A 22,959-nucleotide genomic window follows, 5' to 3' on the forward strand; every position below is an offset into this window, starting at 1 on the left:
AGTGCAAAAAAAAAGCTATGCTCGAAAATGCACAAAGCCATTAGCACAAAGGTACAAGGCAAAACATGTTTTGAGACAAAACTCAACAATGTCAATCAAACTTTTTAATTTTCTAATTTTTATGTGATTTTTGGATTTTTGACACATAAGAAGAAAAAGATTGATCAAAAACAAAAATGACCAAAAGTATGCACAAATAGACAAACAAACAACCATCAACATAAACAATAAGCAAACAATCAAACACCGTCACAAAGCATAGGAAGTATTGATGCACGGACATGTTGTAATGCTTATGCATGAGTACCCTTTTTCACCCACACGTCACTTGCGTTTGGGTGATTTCCTTATAGGATTAGGTACGGGAGTTCAGGCTTTCAAACCTTCGTGTGAAGCTTTCTAAGCAGTTGGTAAATGCACCAATCATCTTCATCACGTTCATCATTCTAGGATCACCGTTTTAATCTCTTGATGGTTCACCAGCCCAATTTCTCCTATCATTTCTACGTCCTCGTGACCTTTGAGGAGTTGCACTATTCATTGCTCTCAGCTTTTGACAATTTGGTCGAGTATGCCCTTGAAGTACGCAATGATGACACACATAATTTGATCTAGGACCTCTTTGTGGTCGTGGACGAGACTTGGCTCGGGATTCAGATCTACCCACAGATTGATTACGTGAATTCAACAACCGTTTGTTCCCCACATTCCTCTTCTCCTCTATCTTGGGCTTCTTAGCAGTAGGGCCAACATCAGCTGATTCTTTGGCATTTATAAACTTCACTTCTTTAGTGACATTTCCAGATGAGCTACTTCCTCCAATATATCCCAATCCGGATTTGTTTGAAAAACTCTTTTGAGATGAAATAACATCATCTAGCTTCTTGGTGGTGACCCTCTCTATTTTAGCATTCGATTACACAACCTCTTGCTCAAGAAATCTCACTTTTGTGTAAGCTTCTGACAACTCACCATTTAGTGTTTCTATCTCATATTTGGCCTCCTTATAGCGAATTAGGAGACTTTTATAGTCCTTCTCTGCCTTCTTCATCTTTCTCACATCTGCCTTTGCCACCCTTATGTACTCACCCGACCTCTCCAAGAGTGAGTTATAATTGTCTTGAAGATTGGCTGGGTTTTCATCTTCTTTTGCATCTGATTCTTCAACAGCTCCAAATGATTCTTCATCACTATGTACTCCAAGCTCTTGTACAAGCAAATTCAACTCGTCTGAAGACTCAACATGGGCTATAGTCATAAAAGATGAATAATTTCCTTCTCTATCATAGCTTTCCTCAGAATCTGAGTCGGATGAATCTGAGTCACTCAATGTCGTGGCATACACTTTGCCTTTCGATTTTAAATAATTCGGACATTCTTTCTTAAAGTGTCCATGCCTGTTACATTTGAAACAAGTGACACCTTGTGTAAATTGGGATTCTTTTCCATCTTTCTTTTTGAATTCTCTTTTCTCCTTTCCTGAACTCTGGACTTTTCCTTTATCACCAAATTTGCCATTATTCTTGAATTTCAAGAATTTTCGGAAATTTTTTACAAGGTATGCAACATTTTTGTCAACCACATCTTCTCCTGATGAGTCATGGTCTTCCACTTTCTCATTAATAGTCTTCAGAGCAAGAGATTTACTCTTCCGTTGATTGGGCAACGACATTTCATAAGTCTGAAGAGAACCAACCAGCTCCTGGACTTTTATGTCATCAAGGTCCTTACTCTCTTCAATCGCTGTCACTTTGGCACGAAAACTTTCCGGCAATGATCGAAGGATCTTCCTTACAATTTTAGAATCCTCCGTTTTCTCTACCAAATTGAACTTGCTTACAATCACCTCATTCAGCCTGCTATAGAAAGAGTCAAAGGACTCATCCTCACTCATTTTTAACTCCTCAAATCGAGTAGTTAGCATCTGCAGTTTGGTGTCTTTTACTTTCTTTGTGCTTTTGTAAGTGGTCTCCAATATCTCTCATGCTTCTTTGGCAATGGTTATGTGAGAGATCCTGTGAAATTCATCTGAAGACACACCACAGAAAATAGCATTGAGTGTTTTACTGTTAGCATTAGATGCAGCGAGTGCTGCCTTATCATGTGGATTTAGCTGCCTTTGGTCTAGTCTAACCAATCTCAACAGCATCCCAAACAGATTCATCAATGGAACACAGAAATGCTCTCATGTGAACTTTCCAAAAAGCACAATTACTACCATCAAAATATGGAGGTGCATTTAGGGATTAAAACTAATCCATCTCAATAGGGAGTCATGGATCACACAATGGTAATGAAACCACTAGAAGTGTACCCGCTCTGATACCAATTGAAAGTTCAAATAGTGTAAAAACACCCTTGAACGTTTAGACCCCTAATTTACAAATTAACCAATTTAAGTTTTATGTCAAACAACTAGTGTGCGGAAAATGAACAAAAACTATAAAATAGAATTGGAAAACTATCTAAACCAAATTAAAATCACAACCCATAGTAGATAATAAAAGGCAAAGATAAAAGGGAAGGAAGATGCAAACACAAGGACAACACGTAATGTGTTATCGAAGAGGAAACCGAAGCTCTCAGCGTAAAACCTCTCCGCCGCCCTCCAAGCGGTAAACAATCGACTAGAAAATGTAGTTGGGATACATGGATAGCAATAGACCCTCCAAGCCTAATCTACCCAGTGCACCTAAGCCCTCCAAACTTCTTGTTCCAACGAGGTTGCGCCGAACCTATTTCTTTTCTAGCTTCCCGGATTCCTCTACTTGACCATAGCATCAACCAATGTAGATTGGTTCCTTCCTAACTGCTTCCCAGAACACCAAACAACCCTCTCTCAGTAATGAATATGGTGAGAACAAGGTCTTGGTAAAATGCCTCTCAAGGATTTGACAATGGAGAGGAAGAGAGTTGAGGAATTTGAAGAGACTCTTATGTAAAAATTGTAGAAGAATCAATCTTGTTTTACTCTAGGGTTTCTCTCTCAAAATTCTCTCTAGAAACTCTCTTTCTTTTGTGGGTATAAGGGGTATGTATACTAGGGTGAGAGAGGAATGTGAAATGTCAGGTTTTTCAAAATGAGGCTGGCTCATGGCTTGTCCTCGTGACTTGACTGAGTTGCGAGATCTAGTTGCGAGATAACCGTATGGCCAATTGTCCTATTTTGTCCTGTAGTGCTCCAGCTAGCATGACTGTTCATCTTCTGGCATGCTTGACACGTGTGTTGCATCTGGCGGCTTGCAGCCGCGAGTCACCCGCGAGATCCAGCTGCGAGTCTCTGTTTTCTTGCACACTCTTGAGCATTCAACACTCTATCTCACTCACTACCCTTGCAATAAACCCACCTAAATACAGGGTTACTAAATACTGAAATACAAACAAATTTAGCACGGAATAAAGCCAACAAAATGGTTGATTAAATTCAACCTTACAATAATCATCTTTGTGGCATATGGTGATATATAGCAAAAAATAAATTAACGCATAATCAAAAGATTTTGAAATAAACAAATTATATTCTATAACGTAGGGTTCAAGAAATTTGGTTGAAGGGTTTTTTAAAAATTAGTTAACTTTGTTTTTGGGTTTATTGCAATAAAGCAGATACTTATCCTTTTATTGCAGATTTAAAATATATATACATATATATATATATATATTTAGATTAAACTTAGCTTAAAATATCAGATTTTATTAGATTTTATCCAAAAAAAGAAAAATAAAAAAAGAAGATAAGTATCGGGTTTTGGAGAAAAAATAGTGTTTTTAATTTTATTTTTTATTTTTTAAATATTGTGTTGTGCTGACGTGGAAAATTGTGATGCCAGCAAATGCTTCGATTTTATATATATATATATATATATATATATATATATATATATATATCTATATATATATATAAATAAGACTATTATTACAAGTCCAAATTTCATTATAATAACAACAGTTGTTCATAGGAAAAAATTGCCAAACAGACTATTATTACAAGTCCAATATTCTATTTTAAAGGTTCTTTCTAGTTATCCATCTTAGCACATGAACTCAGTCTTCTAAAACCAATACTAAAAAAAAAAAAATAATAATAATAATAATAATAATAATATCACAATCCATGCTTTACTCATGTCTTTTATTCAACTATAACCTCGATAAGAGTCTAGTAGAAAAAACATATTCTCACAAATATTTCAAGGTTCCAGCTACCAACATTTGATTAACTATATGCCTTGTCTAAGCTAACACACTTTAACAAAAACATTTTAATCTCTAAAAAAAAAAAAAAAAAAAAAAAAAAAAAAAAGAAAGAATGTCTATTAGACTGGACCCGATTCTATAAAATATGAATGAACTGAATATCGCTTCAATTTTCTGGATCCCAGCCAATGCACTACAAAAAAACTGACCTATTGCGGCGGGTGTGAAACCTGCCGCTACATGTAGCCTATTGCGGCGGGTTTTGGGCCTGCCGCTGCACATGAGATCTATTGCGGCGCCCGCCGTAATAGGTATGTTTTAGCGGCCCAAAGGATGGATATAGCGGTGGTCAATGAGCCGCCGCAATAGACCCTTACATTTCGCCCCAGACCTAAATTTTCCCACTGTTTTTTTTTTCCCCTTTTCAGTTTTAGCGCCTTTTCGTTTTTAGCTAGTCTCCCACACAGACACACTCTCTCTCAGACACTTCGAGAAGCCCCTCCCTATCTCGTCTCTACCACTACCCACAAACCCACAGCCCAGCCACCACCACCCACAACCACAGCCATCACCACCACCACCCAACCCCCAACCACCAAATCACAAACAAAAACATGTAAACCCACAGTCACCGCTAGCCAACCCAACCCACAGCAAACCCACAGTCACCACTAGGCACCATCACCCACCCACCTGCCACCACCGTAAACCCCAACCCAAAATCAACCTACCACTAGCCACCACCATCACAAAACACCCATCAGAAAACAAAAACCTAGCCACCAAATCACCAAATCGCAAATCACAAAACAACCACCATCACAAACACCAAATACGATCCACCACCAAACTTTGACCCACAACCTAGACCCACCATGACGAAGTGACCCACAGTGACTGCCGAAGCACTGTGACGCACCCATGGGAAATCGGTGAGAGAGAGAGAGGGACGAGCAAGAGAGGGCAAGGGCATTGATGGAGATCGCCCTCGACTGCTTGAAGGCATTGATGGAGATCGCCTAAAAGTACTGCTTCTTTTTTTAATTTTACTTTTGAGTTTCTAGGGTTTCAGTCACGGTCTTGTTTGGTAGTGCTATATTATTATTATTATTTTTTTGTTAAATGCAATTGGGTATCAGCCATTAAAGATGATCTTTTTGGGTATTAGTGTGTATTCTAATTCATAATATTCTGTAGCTTTTTAATGGTGATTCCTTGTTGGCGGTTCAAGTTTGTGTTGATCGTGTGAATTTGCTTTCTTCATAAAGAAACTCTTTGTAGGGCTTTGTGGAGTTTTGAGATTCTCATTGAATATCACAAAGTGGTGGAGATGTAAGTTGTTGTTTTAAATAAAAATAATTTCCATGATTGATTATGCTTCTGATTGTTTGCTGGGATTTTATGCTATATGTGTATTTGTTGTTTTAAAATTTGAAGGAGTACTAAATGGTGCACTGTGTTTGTGTGAGGGAGAGAGCTTGCTTTTCTGAAACCATGTTAAGTAAGGTCAGACCTCATTGTGATTTTTCAATGCAGGATTCTGAAATAGTCTTTCACTGGATTTGAAACCCAACGTTTCTTAGATTCGAAACTATTCGAAACTGAAATAGTCTTTCATTGGATTTAATTTTGGTGCTTCTGTAGCTTTTTCTTGAATCTGCTAGTTTTAGTTTCATTCACTTTGTTGTATCTTCAATTTATTTGAATTTCTTTGTTGTAGTTGAGTTTGGCATGAGGATTTGGCGTTTGATTTAATAGTTAATATTTCTACGGCTTGTGCATTATCTGCATGTACCATTGAGAGTAGATTGATGTTACATTCCAAAAAAGCCAAAATCTAATCATTTTGAACAGTTTTAGAAAGCTACATTTGGTTCACTTTCTACAAGAAAAAAAAAATTGTGTGTAGGCTGAAATTTTTTTTATATGAATAAATAGTTTGATGAGAAAATATGTTCTTTTATTTTCACTTTGGTGTAGGATAAAGAAAAAAAAATTGGTGTTAAGTGTTAACACATGGTGATACTAGTTGTTTTTGTCATAGTTCCAATTATACAAAAATGAACATATTAAATTATTTGTGTTTTTGCCATTGGTTTTGTAAAATGAAGTGGCTGGTAAGTAGATTGGGTATGATTTGCATAAAACTAGACTGTCATGAAGCCAGCATGGGTAAATAGAAGAATTTTGACTCAAGCAATTTACAAAGAGCCAGCATGGGTAAATAGAAGCCAAATAAACTTAATGATTGCCTAATCCATACGCTGCCTTAGGTTGGCATACCTCATTCCAGGCAACTTTAGCCCATCCCATTCCTCTTAGTCCCTTTCCACAGGAAAGAAGACAATTTCTGTTCTAATTCTGTTATAGATCTCTTGGGTAGAATAAATACATTTGACCAGTAAGCTTGCACAGTAAATAAGACAGATTGTATAATTTATGTAATTGAGAATTTAGTAAAGTTTTGTATCATCTTTGTAATTGAGGGTTTAGAGTCACTTGCTTATTAATTGATTGTGTCATGTGCTTAATTGTTGATTAGTTAGAAGCCATGTGCTTAACAGTTAGTTAGCTAGAAACTATTCACTGACTTGCCACCCCTTTTGTACTTTCACTTGTCTTGGTATGCTTGTCTGATGGCTATGGTTAATTTTGCAGCTTAAAGATCAAGTGCAACTCTGTAAAGAACAAGAGGCAATATCACAGGTTATAAACATTTGTTCATGCCATTAAATTTGAACTTAAAATGCATGTACCAAAATTTCTTTTATTTTTTTTCTATATTTTCTACATATTTAATTCAACTGTTTGCATTTCTTAAGAATGCTATTTTGAGGATTCACTTTTTTTGTTTCTGAGTTGTACAGTGCCTAAAAACACCTAGTTGAGCTGATGGGTCTGACCAAATCTTGATAAACATGGTTAATGGCTTAATGCTTCTTTTATGTTATCTGTTATAAGTTCTGTCATTTGTATGTCAAAGGCTGAATTACTGTTAAATGTTGCATAAAAAATAATTTTTTCTTACCAACTCATGTTAATTAACACTTTCTTGATAGTGGCTGCTAGCTACTTTTATATTTGTTAGGGGTGTCTATTTCTTTAGAGAATTTGTTAGCTGAATGCAATTACTTTCCCTTGTATTCTATATGATAGGAGGCTTTGTATTGTTTTTAATTTTTGTATAATAAAAATATGAAATTATATAATTAAAATGTGTATCACTATACACCAAGCGATTCACTAGCAACCTATGTAGTTAAAAAATGTCACATGACCATCATGATTGCTCACATTATTATATTTCTAAATTAATTAATAAATATCTATCATAGTGGTTACATGACATTTTAAATCTGATTAAGCTGCGTGCATGTAACTTTTAGGCCAAAGATTTTTTGTTTTATTTTTTTATTATAAAGGTACCAAATTACTTGACACATCGACACAAATTATCACAAGCATAACAACTTGCTTGATAATGTCGGCTTCTGGCACTTTTTTTAATATTTTTTTTATATTTTTATATTTTATTTTTATATTTTTTATTTTTTATATATGAGTAGAGAAATATAGTTAACAATTAATAAAAAAAATCTAATGCAAAATAACATGAAGATTGAAGAATGAAACTTCATATCATTATTAACATTCTATGACAAAATGTAATCCCAAAATTGTGTACAGTGATGCAAAATTCTTTGGGGTTTTGGTTTGGCTTTAAGGGATTGCTTTGCTTCTGCTACTGTGTGTTTGTCTGTGAGAGAAAAAGTTTGTTTAGCCTCAGACCAATTTCTTCACAATCCCAAAAATACCTTCTCGTCTTGTTCAGGTATCTCTCTCTCTCTCTCTCTCTCTCTCTCTATCTACTTTTCTTTCAATTTTTTAAGGTATTATAACATTGAATTTGTTTGTGCATATGTCTATATAACTATTGATATATGTTGTTTTCATTTCCTCGGATTGGTGATTGTGGGCATTTGGGGCTTGAGAATGGAGTGAAACTAGGTTCCATTGGCCAGAGACTATAGCCATTGAAGATGCTGTCAGAGTTCTATTGCATGGTTTAGGGGAGGATATTAATAGAGAGGGTCTGAAGAAGACCCCTTTTCGTGTTGCCAAGTCACTTCGTGAAGGAACCAAAGGTGCTTTTTTTAACCTTCACTTTGTTAAATCTAACTGCCTCTGTAGTCTATTTTCACCATTGAGTTAAGTCATATTCCAGCATGATTTTCAGTTCTCTAAAAGAAATTATCACATCTGAGATACTTCTAACTAATCACATGTAGGACAGAGATGTTAGATTGGGATTGATTAGAAGGAAAGTACTTGAAATATTCTGTTTTTAGTTAACAAATTGTCTATTGATAGAATCATCAAGAGCCACTTTCGGCTGCCTTAATGTACCTTTTGTTTGAAAAGAATATATTTAATCAGTATATATACCAGTAATACTGTTAATAGAAGTGAATAATTACAGGAAGTATTAATATAATGATAATCTTAGTCATAGTGATAACAATTAATCATGGCAATAATTGATGTTCATGAGTTCTATTTTTTGGATTTATTTCCAAGCAAGCTTCTGGTTGTGTGAGGATGAATTCCCTGTTCCATAGATTTTTTTCTGCATCCTGTCTTTTTAGTTTGCTTTTGTTGTCAAACAATTAATCATTACCAAGAATGTCATATTTCAAAGCAATTATTTTGTATATTTGGCTTAGGGTAAAAGGACTTTTTTATGTTGTGAATGTATCAATCCAACTATATATATGCATATTAGTTTTTTTTTTTTTTTCCCAATTTTCAAATATTAAACTCTGATATGTACTTTGTTCTCGCTAATACTCTGCCTTTTTTTGCTCTGTTTAATTGTTTTAATTTATAGCACTTTTTAGTCCTCTGAATTGATCTCCCTTTGTATAAGATTTCTCAGTTTGTTTTTCTTGAATAGTGTTTGATCTCCATTCAGAAGTTTGTGTTAAAAAAATATATATGTATATTATTATTAGCTCTGTTTATGTGATAGCATTCTTGAGCATGAAATGCCTAGGCTTTTTATTTATTTATTTATAAATTATAAATTTTGTTTTAAAATTTTAATTTTCTAGAATATTTAATTCCTTTAAAATGAATTGAATGTATTTAAGTATTATCCATGCTTGTGAGTTAGACATGGCACCGGATAAGGAATTTGATCTGTTTATTTAATTCCTCTAAAATAAATTTATTCACAATGATGAATGAACCCATTGTTTTGAATGATCAATTTGTGGGCCCTCCTTGAAACTTAAATATTTTACCTTTTGACACGCTGAACCAGAGTAGACCCATTTGTATTTTGTACTTAATGATAATATATTTTTTTGGCTTTTATAATCTATGAAATGAGAAAAAGACAAGGCTGCTCAAGTAGCATTCTTTTGATGGACCACTGCGTTTTTGCCTTTAGGTAACTAAAGAGTACAGTTGACAACCTGACTACCTGAGTAGAAAGCAAAGAATTATTGTGAATGGATTTTACACTCGTATGATGACTGGTGAATTGGGTTGGATAATCTTCTTTAACAATGCAATGTGGCTATTGAATTGTGGTTCTTTTATTAGTCTTTCATCTTAAACTTTATTTGAAGTAGAAAATATATATTTGCCACATGGAAAGGGAGATTTTGTCATCATGAGAAGAATGAGATTTTTGGGGACTCTCCCTTTTTGCATTTTATGGACATTTGGAGAGAGAGAGGAATATTCTTAGCTTAAATAATACAGAGCAGACTAGGAAGGAGGAACTCATTGATAAGTTTTTTGTTACCCTCTTTATATGAAATTTACAGTGTCATTCTTTTTTGGATTTCGTTGCTTTTACGAATTTTCAAATGTAACTTCATGTGAGGATATATTGTAATCATCCTATGTATGTTTGACATGGAATTTATGAAGAACCTGAAAATTTATTGACTTGAGTGTAATCGTTTCAGACCATGATGGCACATATTTCCATTCTTTTAAAATAAAAAGGGGGGGTGGGGGACATTAAACTAGTTGGGTTATGCACATAAATCCTGGCAAATTCATTGACATTACTACATTCCTATAGATGATGCTAGTCTTTGGACACAGAGTATCATTGCTCTTCATATCATGTACCTTCTGCAGAACTGAATAGCAAAGGGTTCTGTTTGATTGACTGCAAACCCAACTCCTTTAGTCAAAGTTTTGTAATCATGAATTTTGAAATGGCAGAACTATATTGAAAAATTAGGTGATTGAGCTAAGATGACAATATATATATATATATATATATATATGTAACCTTGTAAAATCTGGTGTTTGCATTTGTGCGTTGTCTTTTCTGTTGTTCTTATCCCATAAATCCTGGGTTATGTCTCCTGTTTCCTAACAGATTTTTTGTTTATCATTGATATAAATCATCTAATGTTTAAGCTGAAGGATAAAGTGGGAATATTCCATATTGACTGTTTTTTTCCCATTTTGGTTTTGTGTTTGATTATATGAATTGGGTATACCTTATTTTTGATCTTAAGTTCATGCTTGAGGAGAAGAGCACAGAGGTCAGTTTAGCTTTACTCACGTCAGTCGCATATTTCTATGCGGGTCTTAGTGAAAAAGGATTAGGTTATTTTGGTAAATACATTCAACCAACTCCAATCCTTTTACCCATTAATATTTTAGAAGATTTCACAAAACCCCTATCACTTAGTTTTCAACTTTTCGGAAATATATTAGCTGATGGTTTTTTTTTTTTTTTTTTTTTTTTTTTTTTTTTTTTGGAGAAATGCTCTGTTTGGATTGGGAGAAAGGAAGGGAAAAGAAAAGAAAGAAAGGAAGGGAATTTAAGTGAACATTTTGTAATTCGCTTTTTGTTTAGAGAGGGATTTAAGTGATTAGTTAAAAAGGATGACGTGGCAGGATTTTATTGGCCTAGAATTGGAAGGCAACGTGGTGGGGTTGGGGAAGGTGTTATCGGGGGATAGAATTGTCGAGCTAGGCTTGTTGATAGCAAGCCTAGATGATGATGATGATGATTGCAATAGAGGGTAGATTTTATTTTTGTTGAAAGCATTGGTTTTGGTTTGGTTTTGCTTTACTTTGTTGTAGAGTTTTGCATAAACCAAACCAATTTTGAAAATTGTTCTCTAACAAACTGTAAACATTAGGTTCTTCCTTTGTTTAGAAGATGTTTTATGTTTTCCTAAGGTTTTGGTTTTTTAAACTTTATGATTCTCTCTGTTACCACATCTCCCACTTCAGTTAGATAAATAAAAATTGAATCTTGAAGTATTTCTGTGTATGCATTGAAAAATTGCTAATTCTTTAGGCTGTATAGAATTATGTTACATATTCCCTTAATTGCTTGCCAAAGCATGCACAGAAAAATTTGAGTATGCATTTTGGATCAAGAAGCCCTATATATGGCTAGTTCACTTCCTTCATATGCTATTCAGAAGATGGACCATGAGGTCAGCTCGGATTAACCATCAGATTAGAGTTTACCAGTGCTTCAGGTTTTTTTAATGTACTTTGACAACCAGGCCTTAGGTAAAGTAGGCCTGGTGTTTCTGAATTTTCTGATTATGGAGACAAATCTTTCATTCAGCTGTGGCGGAAGTATAAAATTCTATTGTCTAGTGTCAAGAGTTTGGGTAAGTCAAGCATTAAGGGAAACTAGGTTGTCTTATGTTCTCATGAAATGCGTGGCTTAATGATTTTACCATACTAGAAATTAAGCTATGGTTTGGTGATCAATAAAAGCATTCGATCAGAGTTGGGAAAGTGCATCGTCTTGAACGAGAAAGAAGCTAAATAAAAATGATAATAATGTCTATCTCCCTCGAATATGATTATGACCCTTTACAGTGCTACTGAATGCGGGTGCAACCAACATCAAATGAAAGAATTTTAGGTTGTTAGGATGTTCTTCAAAACCATTACCGCTTAACCATGCTTAAAATGGACTGGTTTTGTTCATAGGTTTGGTTCTAAGGTCTTCTCTTTTTTCTTTTTCTTTTTGTGATGAATGCTCTTAAGATTTTCTTGCCTAACTATGCGATATAGGCACAGCAGTTCATGAGGTCTCTTAATCCTATCTTATAGTATAAGGGTTTGTTATCACTTAAATCGTATATTTTTTATATATTAAATAACTTATAATTATTGGTATAGAGTACCAGTACTCAAATTCTCAACAATTTTGCTTCTAAACTATAGTAAGATGGTGGTCATTTTTAAATGCTTAAGTTAATACTGACAACCTTAAAATGTTGGTTGCTCCCTGTAAGAAAGCACCTTAAAAAGAAAAGAATGTTGCTCCATGTTGCTCTATGTGGTGTGGTCCTTAGCTACTTCCATCTTTGGGTCTTTAGTTGTGGGACATGGCCCGCCTTCTTTTCCATGGGTTGTTTAGAATGAGGCTGGGTTCTCCCCCTCCACCCCCTGGGGGCGGGCCTTTGTAGGCCTTTTTTGCATCTAACCCTCTTACCATTTTCCTTTCTTTCCCTCTCTTGCTGTTCTTAATAAAATCTCTCCTTTCATTTAAGAAAAAACAAAAAGAAAGAAGAAGAAGAAGAGAGGATGGATGGACCCAAGCCTCTCCCTTATAGAATTGATGCACTGACACCTAGCTGAGTATAGGATTTACAATTTTGGTCCATTTTGCCTATTTTGGCGTTGATAATATTGACTGAGGTTATTTATATGTAGTCAATTTATGGTTCTTGGTTACATTATCTGTTCCTGGGGTGAAAATACGGGCATGAAAAGTAATATGCTTGTCAGAAAGAAACTCTGTCATGTATCCCAAACAAGCATTATGCACAGATTTTTCCTTCTGAGGTACTGAGCCATCTCCGTGATGGGAAACTGTTTTTTTCACCCACCCTTTGCATGGATTTTATTTTTAGCACCTAGAATCTTGAGAATTCATTTCTCTAAGATGAGTTTATTATCTAATAATCAATGTGTTTAGGGTTTACTTATCGGCTTGAATTTGCAATTTATTCTTCAAGCTGTAGGGCCACTATGGGAAATGTTCATACTGTTATTTCACAAATGATATTTATTCAAATTGTGCTGATTTTTGACTTGTGACAGGGAAAACATTCAAATTTCTGTAATTGGAGATTCCTCTAAGCTATCAAGATCCCTACAAGAGCTGATAACTGGAATTGAGGAGACCACCAACACTAATTGTGGACTCCAACTAATTGCTTTTTAAGGTGCCTTTATTAAATCAATTTACTAATGGTAAAGTACTAATAGAACCATGTAAGCATGAGTATGTAAAGTTTTGAATCAGTAAGCAAGCACCTGTAACAACAGCAGTGTAGCATCAACACTTGGTACTAGACAGCAGCAGCTAATTATAAGAGGCAATTTATTTGTAAAGTTTTGTATCATCTTTGTAATTGAGGGTGTAGAGTCGCTTATTAATTGATTGTGTCATGTGCTTAATTGTTGCCATTTGGGATAGCTTCTCGAGTATTCTAAATTTCTTAAAGCTTTAGTATTATAGTTTTATTTAGAGCAAAGTATGCTAATAATTTTATAAGCATCAGGATGTGAGAGTTGATTTTGTAAGCATGGGGAGGAGTTGAAGTCAAACTCTCTTCATTTGAGGCCTATTGATAAATTCCCAAGAGAAAATGTGAGAAGTGTAGGCTTTGTTCATATCTGGGGATATATGATAAACTCAAACCTTACTTAAACAAGCTTGATATAAAGAAAACAAGAAAAGGTTTGCATTACTAATTGAGCTATATGATAAATTGCTTTAGCACTACTTTTTCCATGTTTCCCTTATATATGTTTTACGGCTACATGCATGTATATATATATATATATATATATATATATATATTTCTTAAATGGTCCGCTCACAAGAAAAACCTAATACCATTTCTAATCAAATCCATGAGCAGTTGTAATTGTAAGCACATGCAAGATTCCATAAAACATGAGTAATTCTAATTAAATTAATGTAAGTTTATAATAAAAATACTAAAATGAAAATTGAATGAAAATATGAAAGTAAAAAATGGTATAATAAAATTCAAATCATCACCACCAAAAAATAGCCTAACCCGACATGACCTGACAATATGAAAGGGTGTGCCATATGCCATAGTATGCACGGTTTAGTTGTGATCAGCGTTACATGATTGAGATTTGTCTTGTAATATCAAACTTCATATCAAGACTTATTTGATTATTGTAATTGATTGGAGAGTCTCTCATCAGTTGACAAATTTTCCTAAAAATAATAATAATAATGATAACAATAATAATGGTGTATATTGTAAGACCTATACAAATTAGTGGTCCAACTAAGAAGTGTAAAAATTTCTTTTGTAAATCTTTCAAAATGAGATGTAAAGTTAAGACTTAAAAGAGTATAAGATACGTAAAAGTTGAAAGTATCATATTAATGTTAATATCAATATCAATATCAATGTTGTTTTAGTTGAAAGAATTTTAAGAACTGAGATATGTGCACAATGTCCATATGTATAAATATATCTATATATATATATATATATATATATGAGTGAAAATTAGAAATGGTCAACACGCATAGTAGGAATGAACTTCGGCCAAACTCTTCCACCATAGGGTCTTGGTCTTCGTGAAACACTTCCAACCCCAGCATGGATAGCAACCATGTAGGATAGTTGTGTTGCACTCACAATTATGGTGATGACTTCTAGAGTCTTCTGTAGAGTTTGTAGTTGAAGCTGTTTTATATTTCATTTTGCACAACACAAACTTGTGTGTTGTTTCTAGATATGCTTCCTTTGTGACTCACTCTCAGTTGAATTACTTTGAAGTGAGTCTTGTTTGAAAATTAACTTAGATTTATATATATTCTTTTCTTGTTGGCAGATTGCAAATAGAAGAGGCACTATAAGTTCGTGTGATCAAAGCAAGTGAAGTTCCTTTGTTTAAGACTTAAGGTACTCTCTCTCTCTCTCTCTCTCTCTCTGTGTGTTTTTGGTGAGTTGTTGAATTGGGGCAAGCAGATAGCTTGCATGGAGTAATAAGGTGGTTTTTACTGATAGTGGGAGTGTTGGCTGTTTTGTGTAATATTGGATGATTGTTGTTGAGTTGTTTTTATTTGATTAATTCATTTTAAGGGCTTTTCTCTATCTTTTCGACATACACATGTGAAACGCTAAAATAGAATTGCATATTTAAAGAGATGAGCTCTTCCTAAAGAATATTGCTACTAACGATGTTATAGTTACCAAATGTATTGATAACTTCTTTATGCATTTAAATTCATTGTTTGATTAGGAATATAGCTAAAAGTGAATGATTAAAAATGATTTGTTTCTTAAATTAAAGTAAAATTGTGTAAATGAAATGTGTGTTAACTCTTGGTTTTTGTTTTCATGAAATCACATTATAGGTATTTTTTGTAAACCACTTTATAGCAATAGATAAGAGTTGGATGAAAATTACCAATAGAAGGTCGCAAGAATATTTAGATGGAGTTCAACAATTTCTGAATTTTGCATCTAACCATGCACATCTAGATGGAACGATTTCATGTCCGTGTAGAAAATGCGTGCATACAAATCCGTGGCCTATAGATGTTGTACAAGCTCACTTAGTGTCAAAAGGGATTTGTAGGGGTTATAATCCTTGGATTTTTAATGGGGAACCATTGTCTGCAAAGACTTCTACTGAAATTCCTAATAGTTATGTCCAAGAAAACCCGATAGAGTATGCCGATCTTCGTGACATGTTGCATGACATGTTTCCCATAACAGATATGGCATCTGGGCCAACGGAAGAAGTCCCTAGTGTGCACCAACCCACAGAAGGTCCTAATGAAGATGCAGTTCAGTTTATGAAATTGCTTGAAGATGCTAATCAACCTTGTTATGAAGGTTGTAAGCATTTTAGCAAATTGTCAGCCATTGTGCATTTGTACCACATGAAGTGTCTTAATGGTTGGACCAATAAATCATTTACCATGTTGCTGCAATTTTTGATTGATTTTGTTCCTTCAAATGCTAAATTGCCAAAAGATTGTTATGAGGCTAAGAAGATTATTAAGGATCTGGGCTTGAGCTATGAAAAGATTCATGCTTGTCCTAAAGATTGCATTTTATACTGGAAGGACAATGCCAACCTTGAAGCTTGTCCAAACTGTAACCTTTCAAGATGGGAAAGTGATGAGTCTAAAGGTCAACAAAGCACTAATGCTTCCTCTAAGAGAAGAAAAAAGAAAGCTGCAAAGATCCTACGGTGGTTTCCCTTAAAGCCAAGATTAAAGCGACTATTTATGTCTCCTGAAATAGCTAATCATATGAAGTGGCATGCCAATGGTCGTGTGAATGATGGGTTAATGAGGCATCCTGCTGATTCTGAGGCTTGGAAATCATTTGACTCTAAGTACATAGAGTTCTCATCTGAGCCTCGTAATGTAAGGCTTGGATTAGCAGCCGATGGATTCAACCCGTATGGAAATATGAGTACTACTCATAGTACATGACCTGTCATTTTGATCCCATACAATCTCCCTCCATGGATGTGCATGAAAAAGTCTTATTTTATGTTATCATTATTGATTCCTGATCCAATCTCACCCGGGAATGATATAGATGTGTACTTACAACCCCTAGTAGAAGAACTGAACAAGTTATGGGATGTTGGAGTAGAAACGTTTGATGTGTCTTTCAAAAAATCTTTTCAAATGCATGCTGCACTATTGTGGACCATAAATGATTTTCCTATATATGGTGATATCTCGGGTTGGAGTACCAAAGGTTCTCTTGCATGTCCTTCTTGTAATTATGATAATCACTCTCGTTGGTTATGATAATCACTCTCGTTGGTTAAGATATGGAAGGAAATTTAGTTATATTGGACATAGGCGATTCTTGGATAGGGATCATAAATTTCATAAGCAAAAAAACTCATTTGATGGGCATGTTGATATGAGATCAGCTCCTATTACAGTATCCGGAGGGGAATCATGTTACAAACGGATGCTGTAGCCGATCATGTGTTTGGGAAGAAAAAAGTTAATTTGACCAATAAAAGAAAAAGAGGGGAGGAATTATTAACTGTGTGAAAGAAGAGAAGTATATTTTTTACCTTGCCGTATTGGGAGGACCATGTGATGCACATTGAAAAGAATGTAGTCGATAATATAATTGGCACATTATTGAACTTGGATGGCAAGACAAAGGATAATTTGAAGGCACGTCAAGATTTAAAGGATATGGGTATAAGAAGTGGACTTCACTTGGAAAAGGTTGGGAATGATCAGACACGTATGCCACATGCTTGCTACCATATGAATGCTAGTGAAAAAGATAGTTTTTTGCAAGTTTTGAAAGATGTAAGAGTGCCAGATGGATATTCTTCAAACATTTCACGTTGCGTTAAACTCAAAGAACACAAAATTAGTGGGATGAAGAGCCACGATGGTCACATCTTAATGCAACAACTTTTTCCAATAGCAATACGCGAATCTTTGCCCCCTGAAGTGAGTAGGAGTTTAATTGACTTTTCTTGTTTCTTTAGGGAGATATGTTGTAAAGTACTAAATGTGGAGGAACTTGGGGCTCTTGAGAAGAGAATTGCAGTGACATTGTGCGAGTTGAAAAGGATATTCCCTCCCTTTCTTTACAGTGATGGTACATCTAGTCATGCATTTGGCTAGCAAAGCCAAAGTTGCTGGCCCAGTTCATTATCGTTGGATGTATCCCATTGAGAGGTAACATATATTACCTTGGTCTATTTGGTTCTATTTAACTTACCAATTTTCCGTTATTGATCTTGGGTTTTCCAATAGGTACTTATCAAGACTTAAGTCTTACGTGCATAATAAAAATTATCCAGAAGGCTCCATTGCAGAAGGGTATATAGCAGAGGAATGTTTGACATTCTGCTCACGCTATTTTAAATTTGTTGAAACTGTATTCAATCGGCCTGTAAGGAATGTTGAGGAATCCATGGGTGCGGTGGTAAGTATTACACTAGATTCAAATTCATGGATCCAAGCACATCGTTATGTGTTATTCAATTGTGCAGAAATAACCCCATTTCACGAGTAAGTTATATGTCTTTTTGCGTATCCTTTAACTACATTCCAATACAATACTCTAGATTAACACTAACATGTTTGTCTACGCAGTGTACACATAGCGGAGATCAAGGCTGGTTTGCCTTTTGATGTGAGTGATAATGTTATTCAAAAGCAGCATATAGAGGAATTCTGCAGTTGGTTTAGGGAATATGTAAGTAAAGCATATATATATATATATATATATATATAGAACTATTTTCGGTCGTAACACTTTAGATAGTATACTTATAATAAAAGCCTTTCTCTATAATAGGTGATGTCAATGGATGCCTCTAAGAGAAAGGAACTCTCTGATAAAGTTAGATGGTTTTCTCGATGTCCAGATAATGAAGCAAAACGGTTCAAGCGTTATGTCCTAAATGGTTTGAAGTTTCGCACCAAAGATTCTGAGACAGCTAGGAAAACTCAAAATAGTGGAGTTTGTGTTGTTACTGAAGGTGGTGCTACTTATTATGGTGTACTAATCGATATTATTGAGTTGAACTATTCTGATAAGTATCGATATGTATTATTCAAATGTCAATGGGCTGACGTTATTAGTGGGAGAGGATGCAAAAAGGATGACTTTGGATTTCCCCTTGTTAATTTTTCAAGATTGATACACACGGGTGATCGATTGATTGACGAACCTTATGTATTAGCATCTCAAGCTTCGCAAGTATTTTACGTGGAGGATGTGAGACATAAAGATTGGATGGTGGTGGTCAAAACAAAGCCTATGGAGGTGTTTGATGTTAGTATTGAAGCTGTAGATGATGATGAAGAAGTGGATACGTATATGGAGAATGTCCCTTATAATGTAACTACTGATGATGCATGTGATGATGCAAATGACAACCATGCTTGGGCTCGAGTTAATGAAGAAGAAACCATTTATGATACACCATTGATTAATGAGGATGAATTGCTTGAACAAGATTTTATCGATGATGAAGAGCTTAGTGATGATGTTTATCAGTCTAATGATGATGAGTCCAATGATGATGAATCTAGTGATGATGACTCTAGTTAATACTTTTGTATCACTCATTATATTTTAGATCTTGGTTTCCATACTTGTAAAATTGCATGAAAATTTATCTATGAAACCTTATCTTATTTTGGGTATTGTGATGGTGTAATTGTTTCTTTAGTTTCCCTTTTATGTTCTTTAATTTGATTGTTAGATGCTGAAATTTGTGGTATATGCTACTGAAATAAGAGAGATATTTAGGGCTCTTGTTGAAAATATTGTATTTGCATTGTTTAAGGGTAGTCTTACATAGATTTGTTTTATGAGAAGTTTTAGTGTTGCAATTACTTGTACCATTAATTGTCATTGTGCTAATTATATACTTGTTTATTTTAGACTTTAGTGGTGATGATGAGTCTAGTGATGATGGGTCCAATGCTGATGAGTCTAGTTATGATGACTTTAGTGGTGATGACTCTAGTTAATACTTTTGTATCACTCATTATATTTTAGGTCTTCGTTTCTATGCTTGTAAAATTGCATAAAAATTTATCTAAACCTTAGTGGTGATGTTGAGTCCAATGATGATGGGTCCAATGATGATGAGTCTAGTGATGATGACTTTAGTGGTAATGACTCTAGTTAATACTTTTGTATCACTCATTATATTTTACGTTTCCATGCTTGTAAAATTGCATGAAAATTTATCTATGAAACCTTATCTTATTTTGGGTATTTCGATGGTGTAATTGTTTCTTTAGTTTCCCTTTTATGTTCTCTAATCTAATTGTTAGATGCTAAAATTTGTGGTATATGCTACTGAAATAAGAGAGATATTTGGGGCTCTTGTTGAAAATATTGTATTTGCATTGTTTAAGGGTAGTCTTATATAGATTTGCTTTATGAGAAGTTTTAGTGTTGCAATTACTTGTACCATTAATTGTCATTGTGCTAATTATATACTTGTTTATTTTAGACTTTGACACTTGAAATGAGAAGGCGAAAGACAAAGCTGTGCACTCGTTCCAAGAGTGTAACATTGGAAAGAGCTTCTTCACAAAATGTGGATGAAGTGGGGGACCAAGAAATACATGAAGCTTCTACACAAGGTATGAGCTTTTTACTCAATAGTTTACCATTTATACACAAGATATGGGCATGTAAGTTGTGAACCCTTATACACAATACCCTAATTTGTATTATGCACTATCAACAATTTTAATTTAAATAAATTTAAGTGCCCCTTAAATTGTAGTTTATTTGCCTGATTTTCATACTAATTAATGAGTTATACCTATAAGCCTATAACTAGGCTCTTCTATTCCGGCCCAAAAAGGCCCCATTCATTTTGAGACTTAACTTTGATCCAATACTTTTGTACAAAGGACTAGTCTAAATCATAACATGTAGGCTGTAGCCAGAAAGAAACATGTCTTATAAATCTAAAGGATTAGCATACCCAATACTAATACACCAAATCCCATTAAAACTTTTGATGTTATGATGTTTATATTGTGTTTGGATTCAAGAAGGAATTCTTGGTATATTGATATGACTAAAAATGTAAAAAGAAGTGTCTTTATATAGGCAAACATATGAGTATTATACAAATAATATGAATGTAGTATAAGTATAATTCAACATGTTTCTAATATTTTGTTTTCTTTAGCGTATAATGACCACTTGTTTAATAGAATATTTACACTCATCTTTAACTTTGCATGCCTTGTTGTTTGGCATTGGTTGATATTATCTTCTTCAAAATTCAGATGTGCAGCCTCCTGTACGTGTCACTCGCGGGCCAAGCAAGTACTTGGATATTTGAGATCTTCCCGATGAAGAAGAAATTGAGTTGCCGCTAAATAGTATGCATCAGCCGGTTGATGATGGGGTGAGGACTTTCACTGGTTTCTTGGGTACGATTGCGCGGAAACCTCACATGTGCCCGATAAGATTTCTTAATTGGAAGAAGGTAGCAGAAGAATTTAAAGAAGAGTGTTGGCGTCTTGTAGAGGTATTAAAGAAGTTATAATACTTGTAATTATGACATTTTGTACTAGGTTTTACATAAGCATTTTAGCATGAAAATATTTGTAATTTGATAATTTAATTATTTGACTGTAGCGAAAATACAGTGTCCCTGCTGATCCTATTGCATATGCGGCTTTGAAGACATTTACCTTACAAAAAATTGGGAAGGCTTGGAGGGATCATAAGTCTAAGCTGAAGAAACAGTATTATATACCTCATTCAAGAAACAAAGCAAGCGTAAAGAGCCACACACCCCCAAGATGCATAACACAAGATTGGGAAATACTTGTTGAGCATTGGTATACCGGTGATGCAATGGTATGTTTATTTTCTCTCTCTTTTCCATCATGGATCATATGAAAAGAAGAATGATTGTTGAGAAATTGAGAGAATAATATTGGATTGCTTTCAGATAGGATTTGTTAGTTTTGTGGACTTTTGGTGAAACCAGTATATATAAGAAGTTGTGTTTCATATTTCATAAGAAAAAATTCAACAAAGCTCTTTGATGGTGTATAGTTTGTTAGTACTGAATTAGATGGCTTGTAGTTGTTTTATGCTAAACTCTTTTTGTGGCTTCACCATTGTTATATTTTCGAAGATTTGCAGTTTGGTTTTAGTGTATTTACAAAAATGATTAAGCATTTAATTTTGTTTGCCATGCTTGCTTTGTGATGAAGAAGCTTGACAATGTAGTGTGTGAAGATCATATTTTATGCACATGAAAGGTAGACTAGAGATTCATTGTTTTATTCATTGTTTTATGTTATGCAAAGTTGAAATGACATATTGGAATATAATGAATGATACTTAATTTTTATTTCATGTGAGAAACTCATGATTATGATAAATCTTTGTATTATCATTAACCCAAGCATATGACTTTATAAATGAGTGACCTTTTTGTGCCAAGCATGTGTCAACTTTGAGTAATCTTATATATCAAGCAAATTTCATATTTCCTGCCACTTTTAATGTACAATGTATAGATAGATGCGCAAAAAGTTTTTATTTATGGTAATTTTAGACTGACCTTTTTGTGTAGCTTGTGTCCAATACATTGCAATTTTTCATGTGCAACTCTGATAAATTAGTAAAATACTGTAAATATTGTTTGCATTTTGGCTTTAGCTAAAAGTGGCTTTAGATACTCAAAGCATACTGTATATAAACATATAATTTTGTTGAATGTAGTTAGAGTCAGATAAGAATAAGGAGCGTCGTTCTAAACAGGATGGCTTACATATTGCTGGTTCTTGTAGCTTTGCTGTGCACGCTGCAAAAAAGGTAATAAGTATTATTACTATTTTTTAAATGATTTTCACTTCTCCTAAAGTTTATGTGGAACTGATATTTATCACTACATAAATATGCTGTTCATAATGTAGGCAAAAACGGATGGACGTCTTGTAGAGCGTGCAGTATTATATCCAATACTACATACTCGTAAAGATGGATCTACAGTTAATCCTGTAGTGAAAGCAAAAATGGTGAGTAATTTCTCCATTGTAGTTGGGGGTAAACAAAATAGGAATTCAATGATAATTGTTGTTAATGATTGATGGTAAAATTTGATGGTTCTTAGTAGTGTAGACCAGTAGTTTGTGCCTAGCTTTGGAATTATAAAGAGAGAAGTAAGCTCAAAGCTAATTATGCCATG

The 22,959-nt window shown here is 34.3% G+C and overlaps 2 long non-coding RNA genes across 2 annotated transcripts; both read left to right on the forward strand.

Moving 5' to 3' along the window:
• The first annotated feature begins 4,673 nt into the window (after window positions 1–4,673).
• On the forward strand, window positions 4,674–22,779 carry LOC115989475. Its single transcript, XR_004091949.1, has 6 exons — window positions 4,674–5,222; window positions 5,395–5,529; window positions 6,856–6,903; window positions 7,885–8,342; window positions 22,494–22,586; window positions 22,688–22,779. It is a non-coding gene; the product is annotated as an uncharacterized LOC115989475 (long non-coding RNA).
• Window positions 20,280–21,546, forward strand: LOC115989476. The gene is made up of 3 exons (XR_004091951.1): window positions 20,280–20,377; window positions 21,038–21,282; window positions 21,393–21,546. It is a non-coding gene; the product is annotated as an uncharacterized LOC115989476 (long non-coding RNA).
• Window positions 22,780–22,959: the final 180 nt, after the last annotated feature.

Source organism: Quercus lobata, chromosome 5 (assembly GCF_001633185.2).
Source record: "Quercus lobata isolate SW786 chromosome 5, ValleyOak3.0 Primary Assembly, whole genome shotgun sequence".
In the NCBI taxonomy this organism is placed as follows: Eukaryota; Viridiplantae; Streptophyta; class Magnoliopsida; order Fagales; family Fagaceae; genus Quercus; species Quercus lobata.